The 24,913-nt window shown below is 37.1% G+C and overlaps 1 long non-coding RNA gene across 3 annotated transcripts in view; it reads left to right on the forward strand.

Annotated features, from left to right (window-relative positions):
* The first annotated feature begins 1,150 nt into the window (after window positions 1-1,150).
* The window catches only part of LOC140529099 (uncharacterized), a 74,795-nt gene continuing 51,032 nt past the window's right edge, over window positions 1,151-24,913 (forward strand). For 2 of the 3 annotated variants that reach the window (XR_011975421.1, XR_011975422.1), the window contains exon 1: window positions 1,154-1,466. This is a non-coding gene — a long non-coding RNA (uncharacterized lncRNA). Of the gene's footprint in view, window positions 1,467-24,913 lie in introns of all 3 variants that reach the window. The other variant, XR_011975423.1, reaches the window with a different exon arrangement.

Genomic DNA, 24,913 nt, shown 5'->3' on the forward strand with positions numbered 1-24,913 from the left:
TCCTAAATATCTTGGATTTAAAAAAAAAAATCTTATCACAGATATTTGATTCACTTTTATCTAGCTAGTGACTTGACTTCTCATTTTAATTAATTAATTTTAGCTGTGCAAAAGCTTTAAAAATTTATTTAAAGTTCTAGATTTTATGTTTTGTTATCACCTCTATTCCTTGTTTGATTGAGTTCATTTCCTACTCATAGCAGTGAAAAGAATAAGATCTGTTTCTCTACTTATGTTTATCATATGATATTTAATTTTCAGGTTATGTATCCATTTTAAAATTTATTGTAGAGTATGATTTAAAATGCTTATCTAAGCCTAATTTGCTCTTGAATCCCTTCTAGTTTTCCCAGCAGTTTAAAATAATTCTTTCCTAAGTAATTTTGAACAACAGTTTATTTGGTTCCGTTATTTCTGATGCTCCCTTGTCCTTTATGTCCCACTGATCTACTTTAAAAAAATAAATTTCTTAAACAGTACCAAAGAGTTTTGATGATTGCTGCTTTACAGTGTTGTCTGAGGTCTAGAAGTACTATTTCCCTTTATACAGCCTTTACCATTATTTTCCTTCATATTCTGGATTTCTTATTCTTCCAAAGACAACCTTTTTTAAGAAAAAAAAATTAGTATTGTTTGTTTTTGACACAGAGGACTTATCCTAAAAGACATATAAGCAAACTCCATATAAAGTAAGATAAAGGCTAGACCTGGAATTCCATTGCTATAGGGAACTTGGAGAAGAGGAAATTTCCCCTACCAATAGGAGGCAGCATTTAACTCTGCAAGTATAGACTTGGAGAACTGCCTAGAGTCCCAGATTCTGCCTATAGAGCATTTGTTCTGTGAAGTTTGGATTCAGTCAAAAGGCTTCACTTGAGGACCTAGACGGCCACATGTGGTCTCAAGGCTGCAGATTTCCTACCTCTGGCTCAGAGTTTTGAGAGAGAAAATGATTTGCCAGCTTCGTATGAACAGTATGTTTCAAAGGCAGGATGTAAACCTAAGTTTTATTGGCTCCAAGGTTAATGCTCTAACCACCACTGTTCAATCTGGTTCTCTGAAAACAGTTACACAAACTTTTCTAATAAAGAAATTGACTAATTTTTAAAATGGATCTGTTATTTCCTTGGTGTAAGGAACTGTAACTCTACTAATACAGATCCTACTTGCTTTGAATCTTAGAGACCTAGAGAATCTCCAAGGTTCAGATTCCATCTCTGACACTTATTAGCTTTGCAGTACCAAGCAAGTCTCTTAATCTCTCTCAGTTACAATTTCCTTATCTGCAAAGAAACATGAATATAAGAACCTATCTCAATGGCTTAAACAGGATTATATATTGGAAAACTGATCAATGGGACTCAGCCTGTCAAACTGTATGTGTGATCTGCCTGCTGCCAATACAATGGGAACTTGGTCGAAGCATATGTATGGAATGAAAGACCCTGCTCTCTATTTTGGAACAGGTATTCTTTGACCATTTCTTGCCTACTTTCTAAGTGGTGAAGAAAAACCTTTAATTGGCTCCCAAAATGAAACCAAACTGTGTCTGTTTCTCTCTGTGTATATCTGTTCTCTATTTTTATGTCTTTCTGTCTCTCTGTCTCTGTCTGTCTCTCTGTCTCTGTCTTTCTCTCCTTTCAAGTAGGAAGAAGGAAAATGAGAAAAAGGAACTGCTAGAAGCCCCTTAGCTGTCATATCTCCCCACTCCATTGTCTGTGTGACCTCTGAATGCCTGGGACTATTGCTTCTTTTCTCATTGTCTTTATTCTTTACTCCTCTGAAGTGAAGAAATATTGCAGGTAGAATAACAATGCAAGCTTTCAATGGCTGGACAAACCTTCAGATGTCCATTGAAGGAAGTTTATGGCAGAGACTGTCATAACCCACATAGATGAGACAAGTGAAAAGCCAGCACATTCCTGAGGAGAAACCTGCATGACCCAGGCCAGCAATGAATCAAACTGGCCACTGAGGCACCATGGCCTGCCAATAAGAGAATGACTCATCTATTGGCTGTGCTACGTTCACAAATGAACTTAATAGGCATATTTATAACAACTACTTTTAGTTTGAGCCCATTTTTCCCCAGGGATAAGGTTGATAGAGGAGAGTGTATGCCCCAGTGCAAGAGATGTGGTTGTTCTTCTATTTTTGTTATATCTTCTCAATAAGTATCCTCTAAATGCTAATTAATGTTGATTACTTATCAATGATATTGAAAAGATATCAACTGATTAAATGATCTTCTGTAGATACTAATGCTTCTGGCAAGTGATATTGGAGCAGAAGTCATTGCTCATTGAAAATGATGAGAAATTGGTTGGGGGAGAGAAAACACACCAGACAAGTACCCTGGAATAACAGTATTAGAATCCCCATAGTGCCTCAGGAGTATATCTAGAATCCTGAGGAGAGACAGCAGTAAATAGCCTTATCCGGAGATCCGAACTGCCAAAGAAGTGAGCGCAGAGACTCAATAAGGCTTACATAGGCAAAGTGTTTTATACACCCTCAAATACTTGAATAAATGTCAGTTCTTATTACTAGGAGACATCTGTACTTAATGTTCCCTGCTCACTTCAAACTCTGTATATTCAAAACTGAACTCCCCAGTTTATCTCTCAAATCAATTCGCCTGTGCACCTATCTATCTCATTTCTCTCAGCATTGCCTGAATTATTATTTTGTCCTTCATTATCCAGAAATGTTCCCCATTTGTCTATTTCACTTCTCTGATATTGATCTTGCGTTGACAAGTCAGTGAGTGGTTGAGCTGAGGGAAAAAAAAACAACTGGCATCATCCAACACCTTCCCCCCACCCCTGCCTCAGCCCAGTACTATGATCTATACCTTTAAAACACCAATCATTTCTGACTGTTGAAAATGAGGATCCAGTTTCAAATGATGCTTATTTGTCTCTAATAATGTTTGTTTTCATTTAGGAAAGCAGCAAAAACTAGCTCAGGGAATAGTGACAGTATGCAAGAAGGAAGCTTGAAGCAATCTAATGACATTTGGGTATTAGCAAGATTTAGTAGCTTATTTCTAGAAAATAAATTACTTGTTTCTTTCATGCTTTTCAATTTTGAGGGCTGTCTTCTTGGAAAGAAACTTACCAGAATTAGGCCATCTTTTTTTCTGCCAACAAGGATATTGATCCCTTTTCATATCCCCCAGTATTTCTCTTTATTCCTGTCTTACTCTCATCAACAACCAAAGAAATGCTATCTTGTCACTTTAAAAAAGGTGGCATCTAGTTGCAGTATTAAGGTTTCCTTCTTTCAAATGTGTATTTATTTCTATGATTTTCCTATGCTATTTTAAAAAATCCACATACTTTTTTAATGTTTCCAAAGACTGTTTTTTTCCTACTTTTCTATTCTTGGTTTATTTTTTTTAATACTATTTAAAAAGTTTTTACTTAGGTATTCCACTAATCCTTCTCTGTCTCCCATTTCATCATGCATTTCAGGGGCCCCAGTTCTGCCATTCTATTTACAGAGGACTAATATGAAAGAGGAGTTATTTAGGGCAAATTAACCTCTCCTTTGAAATAATCATAGCCTATTAAACTTATCTGTGTCGATTTTGGATCTCCCATTAGACTGTATGTATACTGCTTTCTGGCAGGAATCAACGTCATTTTTCATCATTGTATGACCAATATATGCAAGAATATCCTTCTACAAAGAATCATTGATTTGTGCAGGAGTCAGGAGGACCTGAGTTCAAGTTTCACCTCAGACACTTGACACTCACTAACTGTGTGACCTTGGGCAAGTCACTTAACCCCAATGGCCTCATCCTGGGTCATCTCCAGTCATCCTGATGAGTATCTGGTCACTGGATTCAGATGGCTCTGGAGGAAAAGTGAGGTTGGTGACCTGCACAGCCCTCCCTCACTCAAAACAAAGTCAAGTGCAAGTCGTCACCATTTCTCTAATGGCATGGTCTTCTTCGCCATCAAAGGATGAACACACACACACACACACACACACACACACACACACACACACACACACACACACTGATTTAGATCTAGAAGAGACCTCAAAAGCCATCTAGTCCAAGTTGAGGACCTAAGAGTCAAAGGGGTCAAATCACTGGCCAGAACCAGAGGGACTGATTTTTTCTTCCAGACTTGGAACTTTACTTGTATGAAGAATTCCCAGTAAGGGAATTCTCTCCAGTGCAGATTAACAGTTTATCCCTAACCTATGCAAGGTGTCCCAGCAAAAGACTTACACAAAACAACATTTGAAAGGCTGTTTATTTGAATTTTGATATATTTATATATTTCTTTATAATTCAATATAACTACTATCATAATTTAGATCTCTAGTTGATTTTTGAACTTTGTTTAAAAAAAAGCTTTTGTCAGCTGCTACTCAGTGACTGAAAGGGTTAAATATGTAATTCTAACTTTAAGAGCATTCAAAGAATAAAGTTTGCAGGTCTATATAAAAACATAATCCCACAAGAAAAAGTCTAATGGAGATAGATAGGGTGATTGAGGTGGTCAAGCAAGGGGGCATCCTATACCATCAAACAGTCTAAAACATGTCATCCAAAAACTTGCACACTCAATACATAATAACAAGGTGCCTGATCTGTTAAAATTTAAATTTAAAAATTTATTTTTCAGACTTCACAAAAATAAATAAATATCAGAAAATTTAACTAAACTTTAAATGTTGTTTTTCAAAAAATTTATCATATTCATATTTCTGAAAGTATTAAAACTTAAAACTACACTAAGAGTTTTGGGACATCCTCTAGTCCAGTTTTTTTTTTTTTTTCTGGGATACAGAGTTTGAATAACTTGCCTGAACTCAGTTTCTGAGAAGCAAAGCTAGGACTGGACCTCACAGATCCTTGTTTCACATCGTAAATATGTGATATTACATACAATTAGGGGCATTGCTTTAGAGACTGAAGCTTGTTGCTGATAGAGTATAAACTTTTTGAGAGCCTGGCTGTTTCTTTTTTACTTTTACTACTGGCATATTGTCAATACTAAATGCTTATTGATTGATTAATTAGTGGTATCAAATGGATTAAATTCCAGTCAAGGGTATTGGAATAAATCAAAACATAATATTTGAATTAACAATCAGATTATTATCTACTTGAATTGTTTCCTCCTGGTGGAACACATGCAAGGTTGTTACAATGGAGTGCAATACTGACTCTGACCACCAGAGGGAACCCAGAGCCTGAGACACTTTACCTTTGGCTAGGAGTGAAAAATTATAATAATTAATATTAATAATAGCAACTGGCTTTCATATAGCACTTTAAAGTCAACAAAGTGCTTTTATCTCACTTGATCTTTACAACAACCTTGTGAGAGAAGTGCTAATATCACCCTAATTTTTTAATGAGGAAACTGAGATTTGTAGAAGTTCAATGTCACATCAAAGTCACACAGCCAGTAAGCTTATGAGGCAGGATCCCCACCTTTGACCTTTCTTTTTTGACTAAACAGTGCCTACATTTATGTAAACTAGGCCTAGTCTAGAAGTTGAAATAGTATTTTTAAATAATATAGCACTCTTAGGGCTCCTTCCCCTATAGTACTTGGCTTGGCAGGTGGGATCCTGAGAAGGTGGCTAAAACTACGACTCCCAGGGTTCTAATGGTAACCCTGAAGTCTAGAATTTCTAGATAATTACACATGAACCCCTATCAGCACGCTTTTCGTTGGCAATCAGCCAGCCTCCATTAGCTTTTATTTAAAAAAAAAAAATTACTAAGAAAGATTGAAAGAACAGTTTATACAAAACATTTTGCCCAGAATTCTGGGACAGATATTAAACAGCTGGCCAAAAGTATTGAACACAGAAGTTAAATGAGTTATCTGGACTCTAGGAGACCTTTATCCTGAGCCCCACCTATAGGAGTGTTATACATATAAACCTCAGAGCAGTGGTATCGACACATAGAAATGGGATCACTAAACTGTGTATAAGGATACTGGGACATCATATTGACTTAGAAAGTCATATATATCAACATTACCTATGTTCTATATGTATTTTTATATATTTTTTTTCCAATTACATTTTAATCTACTTTTTTCTGCTCAGTCCACAGGCAGTGTGTATACCTTTGCCTTAGATCACTATAGACTATGAGTAATTGCAATTATAGTTATTACCCTTGCATGTCCATTCAAAGCACCATTTCCAGCATGTTCTTGGCAGCTAAATTTTATTAGATTCTTTAGTTTTTCTCCCCTTTCCCTTGATGTTATAACAAAGTAAATGCAGTATTGGATTTATTTATCCAGCTTGGATTTTTGGTTATTTTCTTTTTTAATTTACAAATTTTTCAGGGCTATTCCAGGGGCTAGCTATCTTGAAAAATGCCCCAGTTCTCTAAAACCATGTATTTAAGGGGTCGTATTTCCAGCAAATTGAAAGTAAGACTGAACTATAAGATGGTGCCTGTTTACTCTCAGCACATAACCTAGAGATGGATTGTGTTTAGCCTCCATCTAAATGTTTACTATGTAACTGGAAGGGAAATTGTTTCGGTCTCAAATCACGATATGACTGACTATAAACTACTTGACTCAAATGCAGAGAGGAACCTAAAATTTATGATACCTGTAAGATAGAAAAAAAGCGAAATAATCACTTCTTTAGCTCTTTTTATTTAAAGAAACTTTGAGAGACTTTTTTTTATTAAAGAGGGACTTTATGATTCAACAAGCTTTACCTAATTTTCAAGGTATCCTTGCTTCAAAATTCTTAAGACAGTGATGTTAACAGTTAGGTATGATCACATGAAATGTGTCAATCTGATCAATTACTTGGAAAATTAGTCCAATTAACTTTAGAATCAATTTATTATTTTTTCCTGGCATAACTTTAAATAATATTTTATTTTTTCCGAAGTACATGTAATTACAATTTTAAACATTCATTTAAAAATTTGAATTTCAAATTTCCTCCCTCACCTCCCTCTTCACTGAAATAGTAAGCAGTGGATACAGGTTAGACATGTGCAATCAGGCAAAACTTATTTTCATATTAGTCATGTTGTTAGAGAAGATACAAACAAAACAGATATATTGGTGTGTATTGACATGACATATATAATGCTTACTTTTGTACATATGTGTGTATATATACTCATGTACATGTATATGTATGGCTGTATATTTGTATATACATGTATATATACACATACATGTATGTATAAATGTATATAAAATATACATAAATATATGTGTTCCAACCTGTTGAGAACATTTTTAATCTTGACACAGCATATGGTCAAGGCATAACCCTAGGTGTATTGCTCTAAAGACCTCGCTAACAACACATTAATGACCGATCATTGGGTCCAGTTAGTCATTCAACCAGTTCAGATTTGCCCTAACTCTGCTATTCTTTAGCCTACATTTTTTTCATGGTATCTATAAGAATCATATAAGAGATTTTGTCAAATGTTTTGCCAATATCCAGGAATGTCTATATAATTCTCTTCTCCAATACCCTATCAAAAAGGGAAATCCTAATCTGACATGAAGCTGTCCTGGGTTTTAATGATGGCTGTTTTCTTTTCTAAATGCTTTCAAACCATCCCTTTAATAATACTCTCTAGAATTTTATCAGAAGTTGAAGTCAAGTCTACTGGCCTATATTTTGCACTTTCCTTTTTTTTGAAAAAATCAGACTTTACTAGTCCTTAGCTCCATAGTTGCTTTGATAGCTATAATTTTTCAAAGATCATTAGCCATAGTTCAGTAATCATATTTGTAAGTTCTTTAAGTTCATCTGGACCTAACTTGAACTCATTGAGGACAACTAAGCATTCTCTTTATTTCTCTTCAGTTTCAATTTGCTGTTATCTAGTACTGTCCTGTCTTTGAGAGCTTGTAGTTCATTCTCTTTGACAAAGAAGACAAGAGCAAAATAAAAGTTGAGTACCTTCACCTTCACCCTATTCTGGCAGACTCTGTGGAGCCCTTAGAGCTTGGTCAGACATCCAAGGGACCAAAGCTATCCATTGCATCCTGGGCCATCGCCAGTCATCTTGACTTTTGTTGTGCTACTAGACTTCCATGACTCTGGAAGAGAGAATGAGGCTGACGACTGGGCAACGCTGCATCCCCGAAATTCATTTCACACACAAGTCAAGACATTGCCCACAATGTCATTGTTTTTTTTTTTTTTTTCAAAAAACAAAGAGAAACCCAACAACAACAACACTCCTAGAATATGTATTATGAGCTTTACTTTTACTCTAAGCAATAGTCTAATCTTTTGTTTATTTCTCCACTTTTCCCCAGCATAGTTTTTCCCCACTTTCCCTTCAGGTTCTATTTGCATTCATCACTAACCTCAGCTCAAGTGACGTAGAGGAGGCCTCCCACTATCCTTTCAGATCCATGTCACTCTTTAGCAGTCATCCTGACACCTGTCCTTGCTTACATCCCCTATACCAATCTTTTCAAAATCTAGGTTCCCAATGAACCCACATTGGGTTCTTTGGACTATTCCCTCTCAACCTCATGCTCAATCTCCAACCCTTCTCTCCCCCATACACATATTTTCTTCCGTATGAGGGAGGGTGGTGGTATATGAGTGTCTTAATATTTTCTTATTAAACTGAGAAGCAGTTAAAAAAAAGACATTAGCTCCATGTGGTACAGTGATAAAGTATTGAACTCAAATGATCCAAGTTCAAATTCTTACAAGTCACTTAAGAGCTGTGTGTCTTTGAGAAAGTCACTTAACCTTTGTAAAGTGAGATGATAATATGATGTCTAAAGATGAAATAGGATAACATCTATCAGAGCACAAAGAGGAATTCCTTTGGAAGCCAAGGTCTAATGCTATGCTGCTTGTACAGTTGCAGTGCAGTTGAGTTTTTGGTACCATTGCAGTACTCCTTAAATGAAAATCATTGTAACCTCCCAAGATCTATAGGAATCAAAAATATTATCCTTATGTCTTTCCTCATTTGGAGAAGTAATTTTTTTGAGGGGGAGAAGGTGCTTTAGACCTGTGATTTGATTGATGTAGGAAACTTCTAATGTGGAAATGTACCCCCTCCCAAATGATATGGATCAGCAACTCATCTATCATTTATAATCTTTGGAAATTTCTAGGGCATAGAGAGGTTAAGTAATTTGCCACTGATCACACAGCCAGAGCGTTTTAGAGCTAGGATATGAGTCTAGGTCTTTCAAGAGGCACCTAGGTGGCTCAGTGGATAGAACACAGGATCTGGCATCAGAAAGACCTGAGGTGAAATATGGCTTCAGATACTTACTAGCTGCATTTCTCTGGACAAGTCATTTCACTTCTGTCAGTCTCCATGTTCTCATGTATGAAATAGGGATAATAATAGCATTTACCTCTCAGGCTTGTCATGAAGGTAAAATGAGATAATATTTGTAACATATTTAGTGCAAGGCCTGGCATAGAGTAGGTGCTCAATAAATGCTTGTTTCTGTCTTCTTCATACTATGCTACTCTATCTGTTTAGATAAGTAAGAGAAAATAAACAATTTATACTAATACTCTTCCCTCAATTCCCTTTTGCTAGAAGAAGAAAGCACTGAAGTTGCAACTGGCCTGGATCTTAATTACTATGTTTGCGAGCTCTTGCCTTCCCTATGAAACACAAACATGGGGTGGGATTTGTCAAGTTGGTAGCATTGTCAGTCCACGAGGCATGATGATTCATTATCATTATTAACATTTATAGCAAGTGATCTCTCACTGTTAAGGACAGCAAAAGATACCACAGTAGAGGTAGGGGAGGAAACCCCAAACGTGAATGCATAACACGATAAAGCACAACTGTCAAATGTATATTTCTTCACAGGGTCTGTGTGCTTAGGAAGCAGGTGTGGGAAAGAATAAGGCCATCTAATCAAAGGCAGATAGATTCCCTCAATGAGACAGATAGACAAGGGCTCCATTTCCAGGCTTACATTGTAAGTTAATCAGTTCTCTCTGAATCTTAGCTTCCTTTGGAGATCCTTCCTCACCTTTGAATTTCTATATCTACTATATTTATCTATATACTATAGATATAATATATCTATAGACTATATATCTATATATAGATATCTATATAGATATAGTATATACTACTATATTTATACTATGTATCTACTATATTTATATATCTATATATCAGATACAGATCACCTCTCCTATTCAATTAGTTTTCAAGTCTTCTGGGGAAGGTAAGAGCTTGCAAACATCAGTTAACATGCAGACTGGTTGGAGCTTTGTATTTCCTTCTAATCAGAGGGAGTGTTGGAGGTCAGGAACTGGAGTCTATGTCCCAAATATATCTGACATTCATCTCTTCTCCAGTCACACAACCACCATCCCTGCCTAGTTCAGGACCTTATCACCTATTGCCTGGATTGCTGTAATAGTCTTTAAACCAGTCTCTTGGCTTCTGGTCTCTCTCCTCTCTAATTCACCCACCATGTTGCAGTTAGATTGCTATTGTCTGATCACGTAATTCAACTGCTCAAAAAATATTCAGTGACTCCCTACTACCTTTAAAATAAAGTACAAACACATCTATTGGGCACCTAAAACCCTTCATAATCTATTCCCAACCTATCTTATCAGACTAATTTAGTAACAGCTAATAATAAAAACTGGCACCTGGGTGGCAAAGTGGATAGAGTGCCAGGCCTGAAGTCAGGAAAACCCTGCTTCAGACACTTGCTAGCTGTGTGACCCTGGCCAAGTCACTCCACCATGTTTGCCTCCGTTTCTTCATCTGTAAAATGAGCTGGAGAAGGAAATGACAAACCTCTCCAGCTTCTCTGCCAAGAAAATCCCCAAAATGAGTCAAGAAGGGTAGAACACAACTGAAAACAGTAATGAACATTTATATGTAATGCTTGGCATATGCCAGGAACTGTGCTAAGCACTTTATAGTTATTATCTCATTTGATCCTCACAACAACCCTGCTGGGGCGGGGGGAAGTAGGTGCTTTTAATATCCTTGTCTTATATATGAGGAAACTGAGGCAGATAGGGGTTAAATAATTTGCCCAGGATCATCTTGGAAGTGTCTGAGTCCAGATACAAATTGAAGTGTTCCTGACTCCAGGCCTGGGACTTTTTCTACTGTGCCCCCCAGCTATCCCCCATTCACTCTACATTACTGTCAAACAGACTTCTTTGCTGTTTCCCTCCTATCAGCCCATACTGGTGTCTCTGAACAAGCTGTACCCCTTCCATGCCAAAAATACTGCTCTTCCTTCCTTCCACCTCTTAGAATTCCTAGCTCTATTCAAGACTACCTCCTTCAGGAAACTTTCCTATTCCCCTGAATTGCTGGCATTTCCCCATCAGCCACCCCTGCTCCTTAACTCAATCACACAAATTTATTTTGTAATGTGTTTAGCATAGCACAGTGCTTAGAACATGGTAAGCACCTACAAAACAATTTTGAAATTAATTCATTCCTTTATATTTAGTTGTCTTTGTACTTATCATTTCTTCTCAGTAGAACAGACATTCCTTGAACTGTTCTCAGTTTGATTTTTGTATTACCAACATGTAGCACAGTGACTTATAGTTACCAAATAAATGTGTGCTGAATTGAATGTTCCCATGAATCTTAAATAGATTGCATCAATAGATCCTAAATATATATTCTTTTCCTCTCCTCTCCCACTACCTCTGTCCTCCTTACCTCACTTTTGGATTATTAGTGGCTCAAATACTGGTCTTAGAGTCAGGATCTGATTCTATCTAGATTCAAATAGCATCTCTGACACGTAGTAACTGTGTAATCCTGGATGGACAAGTCATACCCTCGTCTGAGTTCCAGTCTTCTTGGCTATAAAATTAGAATAATAAGATCTGTAATATTTTTGTTGTTCAATTGTTTCAGCCATTTCCAACTCTTTGTTATTCCATTTGTTTTTCTTGGCAAAGATACTGGAGTGGTTTGCCATTTTCTTCTCCAGCTCACTTTACACTGGGGAATTGAGACAAACAGGGTTAAGTGAATTGCCCAGGGTCACCCCGCTAGTAAGTTTCTGAGGCTAGATTTGTACTCAAGAAGATGACTTCCTGCCTCCCAAGTCAGCACTCTATCCATTGTATCACTTAGCTGCTCATGTAGTATCTACCTCACTTCATCAAATAATGCAAGCCCCAAATTGCAAATAATAACAATAATAAAAATTTTAAAATGAAAACAGTACCAGTGACTAGAAGAGGATAAGTAAAAGAATCTATCACAATATAGTTCTTAAAGAAAAAAAATAATTAATACACTAGCCTATTACTATTGGCACTTCTATTACTTCCAACATCTTCCACTTCATTTCTGACCAGGGGGGCCCTGCCCCTACATAAACTCCTTGTACCTATGTATCATGAGAGCACAGCATAAGCTAGTATTTTCTTATAAGGTAATAAAGCTGTCCTGTAGACTTAATTGGGCTACTAACAGAGTTTAAGCCATTAAAGTAGTTATCTGATGACCTGAGTAAATGTGCTGCCAGGTGAGGAGGCAAATGGTCTTCAGGTTTGGCAGATATCTTATTCATAAGCCACCATGGCACGTGTGGAGATAGAGAAGCCATACTCAGGTGAATCAGTGTTTGTCTTTGCTGAATATCCTTTCCCACATTATTGTTAGGAAGATGTATTTTTGTTAAATGTTGAATAGTTGCAGGTACCTCCTTACAGTACAATTCTGAACCTGAACCATTGGAAAGACCTAGTCTACAAGACTATGCTGTAAAATTTATTCTTAAAAATGGAGAGAGGAAATAGTTTTATTAAACTTAGTGAACTTACTATCTCTTTTCTCCCACATCTAAGATATTGCCACAGATTGTCAATCTCATTTTGCCACATCTCCTGAATAACCCCTCTTCTCTCCTTTAACAGTGCTACCACTCTAGTGCCTGGACTCTGGTAATAGATGCTGGTAGATGTGCCTGCCTCCAATCTCTCCCCACTCCAATCCATTCTCCATTCAGAGATTAAAATGATTTTCCTAAAATACAAATCTGATCAAGTCATCCCCCCCACCTCCCACCTCCATTTAATAAACTCCAGTGGTTCCCTATTGACTCTAGGAAGAAAAGCAAAACATTCAAAATGCAAGGCATTCAAAGCCCTTTAAACCTCCCACCCTTCCAGTCCTCTTATACCTCACTCCTGGCCATGTATTCTTCAATCCAGTGGCACTGGCCTCTTGAATAAGACACTCTTTCTGTCTGTTCCTCGCTTTCTGTCTGGCTGTTCCTTTTGTCTGGAATGTTCTCCAGATTCCACTCTGACTACTTACCTCCCTGGCTTCCTTTAAGTCACAACAAAAATCCCAACTCCTTGTAAGCTTTCCCCAACCCCACTTAATTTCAGTGCTTTTCCTCTGTTAATTATTTCCTATTTTTCCTCTATGTAGCTTGCTTTGTATATGTTTGTTTGCATGTTGTCTCCCCCATGAGATTTCAAAGTCCTTGAGAGCAGAGAAATAGGTTGGTGTCTGTGGAAGTTGTCCACATCCTTCCTTTTCAAAGAGGACCAATGACATCAGAGGTGAGCATGAATTGGATTTAAATGAGGCAGAGCTAGGCAAAGTCACCAGGGTCACTCTCTTCTCCAGTCATTACAGTCCAGTGGCAAAACAAAAGGCAAAAAACTGGAGATGGCCCTAGACTACCATGTCACAACAGGTGACACACACACAAAATCTCAAAATATATGTGACCAAAATATAAAAAAAGATAACACACATGCATAAAAAAATTAAAAAAGACTAAGATCATATATCTTTCACAACTACAGTAAGGGGAGATTTCTTAGCAAAAAAAAACAATGAGGCATGGATAGCATAACATGTAAAATAATTTTAATGACAATTTCAAAGTGTTTGCTTGAATAAAGTAAATGGAAACAGAATTACAAAAGAAACGGTGAAGTGGGAAAATCCTTGTGTCAAATATCACTCATAAAAGTTACTTAAAATATTTCTTCATAACCATACTGGTTCTTTTTGGAGGCATCATAAATAATTACTGGGGTGGTACCATAACTTGAAAGGCATCGGAGGGGTCTCATCACTTTAAAATGTTACCAGTTTATTAATACCCCATTTGGAAACAGGTATGAAATTGGACTTCAAGTAGCAAGAAGTTGAGAGGTAATGGAATATCAAATGAGTATTTTTTCATAGGATAACAAGAAATCAATCAAGAACATGGACTGCCACTACAATAGGAATTAAAAATCTAACTAGCCCATTAATAAGCCTCAGGTGGGGCTGTTAAGGGACGTTTCATGGGGAAGGCTTGTTTTGTAGGAAGGCCCACACCTTTTGTTCGTTTTGTTAATTGCTAAGGAGGCACTGGGTCCTGAGGGTCCTGCCCTGTGGCTCTCAGGTGAGGTTTTGCTTTGGGGCTCAAATCATTGGAAGAATGTTTGTGTGATTAGGCAAGATAAGACTCTGGGTAGCTGCTAAGAAGCCTCTGACTTTGAAAATCCAGATTTTGGTGCTTCTTTCCCTGGTAACATATGTACTTTCTATGGTCAGATAGTAGGGAGCCCTGTCTGTTGGTCTCTCTGTTTGTAATTTCTGCTTGTACTGTGTTTTCTCTGATGTTCAGGGTGTTGACTTTTCTCCCTGAACTAAGTAAATGATATATGTGCTTGACTAAAGTAGGTTGCTGACCCCTCAAAAGTTGCTTTCCTTTTAGAAAAGAACCTGCACAGCAGGCACTCCTGGGTGCCAGGGTGCTTGATGATACAGCTACTCAGAGGGAAGGTCTGGGTAGACCAAAGTGGACAATGAGGAGGTGATGGTTATAACCAGTCAGGAGACTGAGTGAAGGTAATAACCACTTGGTTACTTCAAAAGAAGTAGAAGTAGGAGGGCAATGAAGACACATTTTGTTTACTACACAATTTTGTCTAAAGATGGCCCTACTCAAAACAAATCCATAATGATGAATCTTCTCTGCAATGAAAAAATGTATATTCTCTATGCATAAGAAAGAACATAAAATTTCATCTTTTTTAAGATTTCCTCTTGCCATGTGGGAAAAAACGGTTTGTAATTTATTTTTGAGAGGCTGAACAGTATAGTCAAGTGTGTGTGGCAGGGCGTGGGGAACCTGCGATCTCAAGGCCACACATGGCTTGCTATATCCTCAGATGTGGCTTTTTGACCGAATCCAAATTTTACAGAATAAATCTTTTTATTAAGGGAATTTGTTCTGTGAAGTTTGTATTTAGTCAAAAAGCTGCCCTTGAGGACCTAGAGGCCCACATGTGGTCTCGAGGCTGCAGGTTCCCCACCCCCTGCCACACACACTTGACTATACTGTGCTACCTATAGTAGATAGAGAATTGGCCAAGGAGTCAGGAAGTCCTATGAAAGACTCACCCCTGACACATATCAGGGTGTATCACTTTGGGCAAGTCACCTAACCTCTCAGTGCACAAAGTAACTCTCTAAGACCATAAATTCCCAGGAAGTATTGGTAAACAAAGTTTTTTTTTCCCCTGAAGAAGTCACAGGTACAATAAAAAAAAAATTAATTCTATTATGAAAGTCTTATTGCTTCAGATGAGAGCCCTAAGCAGTCATGAAAGAGTAGCTGAAAGATACATGTTATGAAGCCAAGGAGAGTAAAGAGTGCTGAAGGCAAATGTCATCTCAGAAAATATGTGGAAATCAGCCTTGACTTAGTTACTATAGCTCTGGAGCGAGTCTTTGCACCATAATAAATGTTTTCATCACTCTTCTGCTTCCCACAAACATGCTCCAGGCTCTCCATCCATTAAAAATGTTTTTCACACTTAACCTCACTATTCTTTTGAGCTATTATATAGCACATATCTGCCCTCCCCTTCACAGTCAAACTAGAAAGAGTCACTGAATCTCTGCCTCGAGTTTTTCCCCCTCTTACTTCTCAATCCTTGGCAACCCAGCTTCTGACGCCATGGCTCAATGAAAATTTCTTTCCCTCATTTGCTGAACCTGATGGGCTTTTCTCAGTCATTCTTTATCCCCCTCCCTACGTTTTTAATATTGTAAACAACGTCTCCTCTCAGATATTCTCTCCTTGCTGTCTCCCAGTTCTCTTCCTATAGGTCTGACAGCTTCTAGTTGAGGTCTCTGACTGGATTCTCCCCTGTTCCCTGTCCTTTCACATTGCATGTCCCCTATAGCTCTTTTCACTTCTTTCATTCTCACGCTAAGAGATTTTATCAGCTTCCAGTGATTTGATGAGTGTTTCTATATGTAAAGATCTTTTCTTTCCTCTGAGAGAGAGGATATAACAGAGTGGAGATAGAGTTGTTCTGGATACAAGGAAGGCCTGATTTTGAGTCTGGCCTCAATGTATGATGACTGTGTTACCCTGGGCAAGTCACTCAACTTTTCAATGCTCTAGGCAACTCTCTAAGACTGTAAATTGCAGAGGATATGCTGATGTGCATTAGTAGAGGTAGTTTTCTCATCTAGGAATTCCTTGTGCCAATAAAATCACTAGTCCAGTTCAACATTCACATCTAAGTGACACAGTAAATAGAATGCTAGGCCTGGAATCAGGAAGACTCATCCATCTTCCTAAGTTCAAATCTGGCTTCAGACACTTACAAGTTGTGAGACCATGAGAAAGTCACTTAACTCTGGTTGCCTCAGTTTCCTCATCTGTAAAATGAGCTGGAGAAGGAAATGGCAAACCACTCCAGCATCTTTGCCAAAAAAACCCAAAAACCCAAATGGGTTCACAAAGAGTTGGACATGACTGAAATGAGTGAGCAACAGCAAAAAGTCCCATATTACCTCTCTGTTCTCTGAGCTCTAGTCCCACATCATCAGTTGCTTGTTGGACTGTATCATGTGGGTGTCCTGTACCAATTCCAAATTCAACATGTTCAAAATAGAATTCATCTTTCTTGTGCTTATCCCTTAACCAAATGTCTCTATTTTGTTGGGAGCATAATTCTTCTTTTCAGTCAGTCATCATTGACTCTTCACTCTTCTCCATCTAGATAAAGTTTATTAAGAACTTACCATGCGTCAGACTGAATTGAACACTAGGGATATAAAACAATCAGAGGAGAAAATCATCGAGTTGAAGTCATTGCTAGTTTGAGAAGTCAGCTGCTGTGGAAGGCAAAAATTAGTCAGGGGATACATGGGCTGAGCTGGGTTTAGAATGTTCAGGTCTGTTTTGGAAAATATGATGGCTATAGATAAAACTGTGGATGAGGGGTCATGAATCAGTCTAGGACTGCAGTCTCAGCTTTGCTACTAACTAGGAAGGTGTCTTTCAGCAAGTTACTTAACCTCCCTGAAGGTACTCTGTTTTCTTACATGTCCAATGAGGTGGTTGGACCAGATGATTTCTAAGGTCCCTTTCGGTGCTAACATTCTATGCCTATAGCTAAGCTATCATCTCTGTCTCTCTCTGTCGCTGTCTGTTTGTCTGTCTTCTTTGTGTGTGTGTGTGTGTGTGTGTGTGTGTGTGTGTGTGTGTGTGTGTGTGTGTGTGTGTGTGTAAACGTGCATGGATATTTTCATTGTCGGGCTTTAGAACTGCAAACTCTGTACTACAGAAAAATCTGTGCTACACCGTGGATTCATTAATATTTCAGATATAAGTTCTATTGATTCTCTCTCTTACCACAGAATTCAACCAACTCTTGTTTCTTAAATGTAATACCAAAAAATTCCAGCTGTGTGTTAATAGACTATGTGGGTTGAAAACTGGAACAATGTTAGACTTACAGAAACGCTAACGGAAAATCTCTTACGATGAAGATAATTTATCCAAATTTTTTGTACGACACAATGCTGTAGAATACTAGTTAAGCTTCAAAATGTCAGATTTATTATTCTTCTCAGCAAGAGTTAGCAACAATGCTGAAAGAACCTAAACCTGTGTTCCTTGCCTTCTATCTTTTAGATTTAGTAATTTTCCAAAATGAATGGCTGATTTTTTTTTAGTAAAATGAATAACTTGCTCTAAATGAACTGTGAAAATTTTAATAATTGCTCTCTTCCTTGATCCTTGAGGTAATTTGTCAAATAACTGGTCAATTTCTTGAGCTCACTGTTGTTTATGTTGTGCAATAATAATAATTATACTGATTCTTAGGTTGGGAGTGGAGGGGTTTTGGTCAGCCTGTGGAGAGAAATGTTTTGTGGGCTTATGTCAAGGTGTGAGGGATTAGCAAAGGGAAAGAAGTTGGGTGGCTGCAGATGTGTGTGTGTGTGTGTGTGTGTGTATGTTATGTGCTGAAAGGGAGAGAGAGAGAGAGAGAGAGAGAGAGAGAGAGAGAGAGAGAGAGAGAGAGAGAGAGAGAGAGAGAGAGAGAGATACTCTGATGAGCTGAAAGAGTTATCTTGAATTATGATGAGTTATTTTAATTTTTGGATGACCCCACTTGATCAACAGGAAAGTATACCCTCACTAGGTCAGAATCACAAACAGATAAACAAGGGAGGGACTAGGAAGGACATAGTACAAATATATATATGCATATACATATATGCATATATTATATATAAAACAGTTTTTTTCATAGTGGCAAAGAACTGGAAATTGAGGGGATGACTATCAATTCAGGAGTGACTGAACAAGTTTTGGTATATGATTGTGATGGAATATTACTGTGATATAAGAAATAATGAATAGGCTGATTTCAGAGGAACCTGGAAAGACTTAGATCAACTGATGCTAAGTGAATTGAGCAGAACCAGGAGAATATTAACAGAACAATGACAGTAACAATAATATTGTATGATAAACTGCGAATGACTGAACTATTTCAGCAAAGCAATGATCCAAGACAATTCCAAAGAACTTGTGGTGAAAAAAAATGCTCTCCACCTCCAGAGAAAAAAATAATGAAGTCTGAATGCAGATCGAAGTATACAATTTATCACTTTCTGTACTTTGTCATGTTTTATTTTTCCTTTGGGTCTTTGTTTTCTTTTACAACATGAATAATATGATAATATTTTTTGCAGGATTTAACATGTATAACCTATATAAAATTGCTCACCATCTTGTGGAGGGGGAAGTGAGGGAGGAAGAGAGAAAATTTGGAGCTCAAAAATGTTTTTAAATGAATGTCCAAAATTGTCCTAACATGTAGCTGGGGAAAAGATAAGATTTATTTTTTAAAAACAGGAAAATATAACCCTCATCCTGGTTTCCTTATCTCAAACTTCATGCTCTTGGTCTCTAATTCCTTATGGCAATGGGTACATGGACATATTTGGGGAATGCAAATCATTTTTTATATCATTCTAAACAAAACATAATCAGAAAGGTTAATCTGCTGTTGTAAGACCTAAAGTTAGAATTTTATTTTATTCATATACAAAAGTTGTGCATATTATATTTTTATCTGTTCTTTTGTATCATTTCTGCCATCACTTCTATCTACTCATGAATATTTAATAGTAGTAGAAGTTCAGTTGATGAAATATGACTGAATAAGATACGGCATAGGATTATGATGGAATATTACTGTTCTGTAAGAAATAAGGAAATAGATGATTTCAGAAAGACATGAAAACACAGTATGAGTTGATTCAAAATGAAGAAAGCATAACTCAAAGAACAATTTATGACATAATATCAATATCATAAAAATGAACAAATTTAGGGTTTTTGTAAACTAATGAAACATAAAATGAGCAGAAATAAAAGAACAGTTTATACACTAGCAACAACACTGTCTAGACAAATGGCTTTGAAAGTTGTAAGAACTAAGATCAATACAATCAAAATTCATGATTCCAGAGGAATAATGATGAAACATGCTATGTATAATAGAAACATGATAGATTTAGGTTACAGAATGAATTATAATATTGCTGTATGTTGTCATTGGGAAATTTTTCTTGCTTAACTATGTAAACCTGTTACAAGAAATTAGTTTTTATTATATTTTTCTCCCTCAGTAGTTGTGGGGAATGGAAGGAAGAAAAAATAAATTTCTGTAAATTAAAAAAAATAGATGGGTGGAGGGAGGGTTACAAATGCATGGATTTTCACATAAGGTAACTCTATTTTTAGTTTTACTTAAATGCTTTATTTTGTTATAGGAGACCTCCCAGGAAGTGGGAGTGTGTGTGTGTGTGTGTGTGTGTGTGTGTGTGTGTATATATATACACACACACATATATACATATATATGTATGTATGTACATATGTATGTATATAAAATTTAAACAAAAAACATCAGTAGAACTTTAAAAATAATAATAGAAGCTCATACTTCCATAAGTGCTTTGCAAAGTACTTTCCTCATGATGAACCTGTGAGATAGGTTTTTGCAAATGTCATTTCTCTCCACCCTCCTTTAGAGATGAAGAAACTAAGACCCAGTAAAATTGAATCACTTGCTTATAATTACATAACTGTTAAATGGTGGAGCTGTGATTCAAACCTCATTCAGTTGCTCCTAATGGAGCTAATTGATGATGGCTGGTAATGAAGATAATCATGCCTGCATAGCATGCACACACTTTCAGGGTCACGCACTTGGATTTTAGTAAACTCTAGTCCTCCAGGTTACAAACGTCACAGAATTACTAATAAATCTTCCCCCTCCCTCAGAAAATATTTTACATACTCTGATTCACAAGATTGGGCGGGCAGAGGCAGACCCAATGAATAGATAAAATGATACACATGAAAAATACAATATAGGTCCTATCTAAGGAAAAATATAGAATGTTCCAAAAGTCTTGGTACAATTTTAAGGCATTAAAACTTAATTTGACAATTTGAGTTTCAAGATATTAAAGTTTAAAGCTGCAATAAGTTTTGGGGGATACCTTGTATAACTTTTCCAAACTGGGTTTGACATTAAGTAGATAAGCCTAAATCATCAAAAGAATTTACTATTATTCCTGTCACTAAACGGAAACAAAACCCCATTTTAAAGCCCAGAGTATCTTCAAGAATGACCTTAAAGATCCTTCTTTCATGACCAGGAGCACAGGCCATGGCAACTATAGTGGTCATAGTCATACCAATCACTGGAAGAATGCCTTCCTCTCCCTTATCTCACTCATTAACCATAAGATAATATCCACTTTAAACAGATTTTTCTCTACTGTATACATTCAGATTATTATTAGAAAATAAAAGTGATTCAGATAATCCAATAACTTACTCATTGTCAGTGAACATCTCCAACTCTTCATTCACAGATTCTGTGAACCCAGACTCATATGCCTAGATTGGGACTGTTTGAGGAGCTGCAGATAATAATAATTTTAGCTTGATACTCACCATGGAGGGGACCAGCCTTCCATGTGAACAGAATGGAAAATAAGAATTTGAGGAACTATAGGAAAAGCCTGCCCTGAAGTATCTCCCATGAATCATTTCCCTACTCAAAAACTTCCAATTGGTTCTCATTGCCTACTGAATAACGTCCAAATTCCTTGGCCTTTTTGTTTGAGACCTTGGAAACTCTGGCATTGTCCTTGCCTTCAAGTTTTATTCCCTATTCCTCTATATAACACCTTGACCCCCAATCAAAACTCTTCCTAAAATATTAAAACAGTCTCTGAATTGAAAGGGAACTTAGAGATCATTTATTCCAACCCATATTCAGAAGTGCTCACCACAAAGCCTCAACCACTAGCCACTCAGACACTGATGGGAACCTCCCTTCTTCTCAAGGCTTACTATTTCTATTTGGGATAGCTTTAATTGTTAGAAAGGTCTTCATTATATCAATCTGGAATCATCATCTCTTGCTTACATTGAGTCTAGTTCTTCTTACTAAGACCAATCAAAACATATCTAATCCTTTTCCACCTGACAGGCCTTCATATACTTGAAGACAGATATGCCTTTACTAGTCTTCCTTTCTCTGACTTAAACATATCCTTGTATGGTGTGGTAATGAGATGGTTACTCCCTCCTGGAAGAACTCCAGTTCTTAAATGCACTTCCTACAATATGGCCTCCAGAACTGAACATCACATTTTAGATGTTATCTGGACAGGGCAGAGGCAGAATGACTGTAACTTTCTTCATTCTAGATGATCTGATTGTTTTGATTCAGCATAAAATTGAGGTAGTTCTTTTTAGCTGTCATCTCACGCTGTTTCCTCATGGTAATCTTACATCACACTCATCTTATTCAGGGCAGCTAGGTAGTATTTTACCAGTTGTTTAATTACCTTCCATTTTGATTCCAAGTTAAACATTTAGTTTATAAACTGCATAGTTTGTAGGAGTTGATCAGTTCTCTGTCTTCTCTGCCTTCCATTGTCTTAAGTAGTTTTGCCTGAATTTCCCATGATCATTTTTCCATCCACACTGAGCAGTGGTCATATCTCTTTTGCTCTCAGCATAGCATAAGGTGTGATTTTTGTTGACCATTCTTGGCATCTTCCATTGCCCTTCAAGTTCCTTGTGGGTTTGGCTGTATTCTGATGGTAGAATTTCCTCATTGCCTCTGTTCCCCTAGGATCCTGGAGCTCCAGGCTATTTTTGATTTAGACCTTGGGCTTTCCTTTCTCTGAATTCAAACAGGCTATGATTAAAAAAAAAATCTATTGTCTTATGAATTGCTGGTTTGTTTGGTTCTGTTTGTGAAATTCTCTTTCAGTCCCCAAAGTGCAATTAAACATTGGAGTGGCTTGTCAATTCCTAACAAGGTTCCCATCTTTTCAACTTTGGCATTCAGTTAAGCCTTATTATTATGCCAAATCCAAAACCCATTTCTTTGCCTCCTCTCTCTTTTAAGGAATGAAATGATCAAGCAACTCAAAAATTTCTTTCATTTTTGCATAAATCTTATGAATACCTTTTGTGCATATATCATCCATATTCATTTAAAAAGTGAGAGAGAAACATTTTAGCAAAATTAACCAATCTATTGACAAGTTGGACATTATATGAAATGCCCAACATCCATGGTCCTGCACAATTGGCAAGGAGAGAAGCAGATGCTTTCTCCTGTTTCTTCTTTGGAGCTGAAGTTGGTCATCACAGTTTCACAGCATGTGATTTTGATCGGTTTATTGGTTGCTGTTCTCCCATTTACATTTAGACAGATTTAAATCCTCACTATGCACCCTGTTGTTGAGGTCAAGGAACCATAATGTTGAGGTCTGGGGTGCTTGGGACCCCAAAATACTGACACCCTGTGTCCTGCCTGACACAAGCCTTCTTTCAGCCAAAGTAAATCAAAGTTTATTAAAGATTCGTCATATTGGGTTGACTCTTAAGAAGCCCCACTATTTGTGACACTTCTACTGACAAGCAGGTCAGATAGAATCTGAGCTACACAGAATCTGAGCACCTTAATGGAGGCAAGAGGAAGATTATATACAGAAAGACCATGAGAAAGCTCTAGGGCTGGCCAAGTAGTCTTGATAGGACTGGGGTGACTGATCAAAGATGAAAAATAGCTGGGAGCAATAGAGAGGTATCAGACAATGATGGGTTAGGGTGGGAAAGAGGAGGGGCCAATCCAGAGGCAACAGATAATAGGAGATCAGGCTAGGTTAAGGGTAACAGATTTGTGTGATTTATTATCTTTTACCTGAACCAGGAACAGATAGAACACTACATGGCCTGAATTTGACTTGATGAGGTTATGCTAGCTCTAGAAGTTGGAATGCAAGAGAGATGGAGTGGCAGCAGCAGCCACAGCAAATGGAGGAAGCCTTGCAGGAGAACTCACACCAGGACAGGTATGGCAGGAATTTTAATTTCCCTCACTAGCTGCTTAGTTTATAGGGCAAATCTAGTTGGGAGTTTCCAAACAACACTACTTTCAAGAAATTGTTGGAACCATGGTGAATTTGATCTGCTCTCTACTTCTATTTCTGTTTTATTACCATCCCAAAATGTTTAGAATTGTTTGCTCATGAGGGTTTTGCTGAACTTTTAAACTTCCTTTCTTTGATATTAGAAGTCAAAATCTTGGTTTAATTCTGGTCTTTTTATGAAGGTTTGGAATCCTTCTATTTTATTGGATGACTATTTTTTTCCTTTGATGCTTAATTTTTCCAGGCAAGTGGTTCCTCGTTGTAGTCCTAGCTCCTTTGCCTTTCAGAAAGTCATAGAATATCTCCCACCCTTTTATGTTTCAACTTCTGTTAGAACCTGTGTGATCCTGATTGTGACTCTTTGATATTTGAAATGTTTCTTTCTGGTCACTTGTGGTAATTTTTTCCTTGACCTGATAGTTCTGAAATTTGACTATAATGTTCCTTGGGGTTTTTATTTATATTTTGGGATCTCTTTCCTGAGGTGATCAGTGATCAATGGATTCTTTCAATGCTTATTTTGTCCTGTGTTTCTGGGAGATAAGGGGAGCTTTCCTTGATAATTTCTTGAAAGTTACTGTCCATGTCTTCCTTTTGATATTGACTTTCAGGTAGTCCAGTGATTCTGATATTGTCTCTTTCTGGGTCAGTTGTTTTTCCCATGAGGTATTTTACTCTTTCTTCCATTTCTTTTCATTCTTTTGAATTTATTTGATTGATTCATGATGCCTGCTAGAGTCATTAGCTTCCACTTGCTCCAAATTCTAACTTTTAAGGTTTTGTTTTCCTTGATGAGCTTTTATACTTTCTTTTCTATTTGGCCAATTGTACTTTGTAAGAAGCTGTTTACTTGAATGAACTTCTGTATCTTCTTTTCCATTTAGCCAGTTCTACTTTTTAAGTAGTTTTCCAGGCTGTTGATTCTTTTTTTCATAATTCTCTTGCACCATTCTCATTTCTTTTCCCAATTTTTCTTCTCTCTCCTATATGATTTTTAAGCTTCTTTTTGAACTCTTCTATGAGATCTTTCTGGTCCTGAGGCTACTTCCCAATTTTCTTTGGCGTTTTGCCTGTAGTTGTTTTGACATCGCTGTCCTCTTCCGAGTTTGGGTCTTGGTCTTCCCT

The sequence above is a fragment of the Notamacropus eugenii genome, chromosome 2 (genome assembly GCF_028372415.1).
Source record: "Notamacropus eugenii isolate mMacEug1 chromosome 2, mMacEug1.pri_v2, whole genome shotgun sequence".
NCBI classification, from domain to species: Eukaryota; Metazoa; Chordata; class Mammalia; order Diprotodontia; family Macropodidae; genus Notamacropus; species Notamacropus eugenii.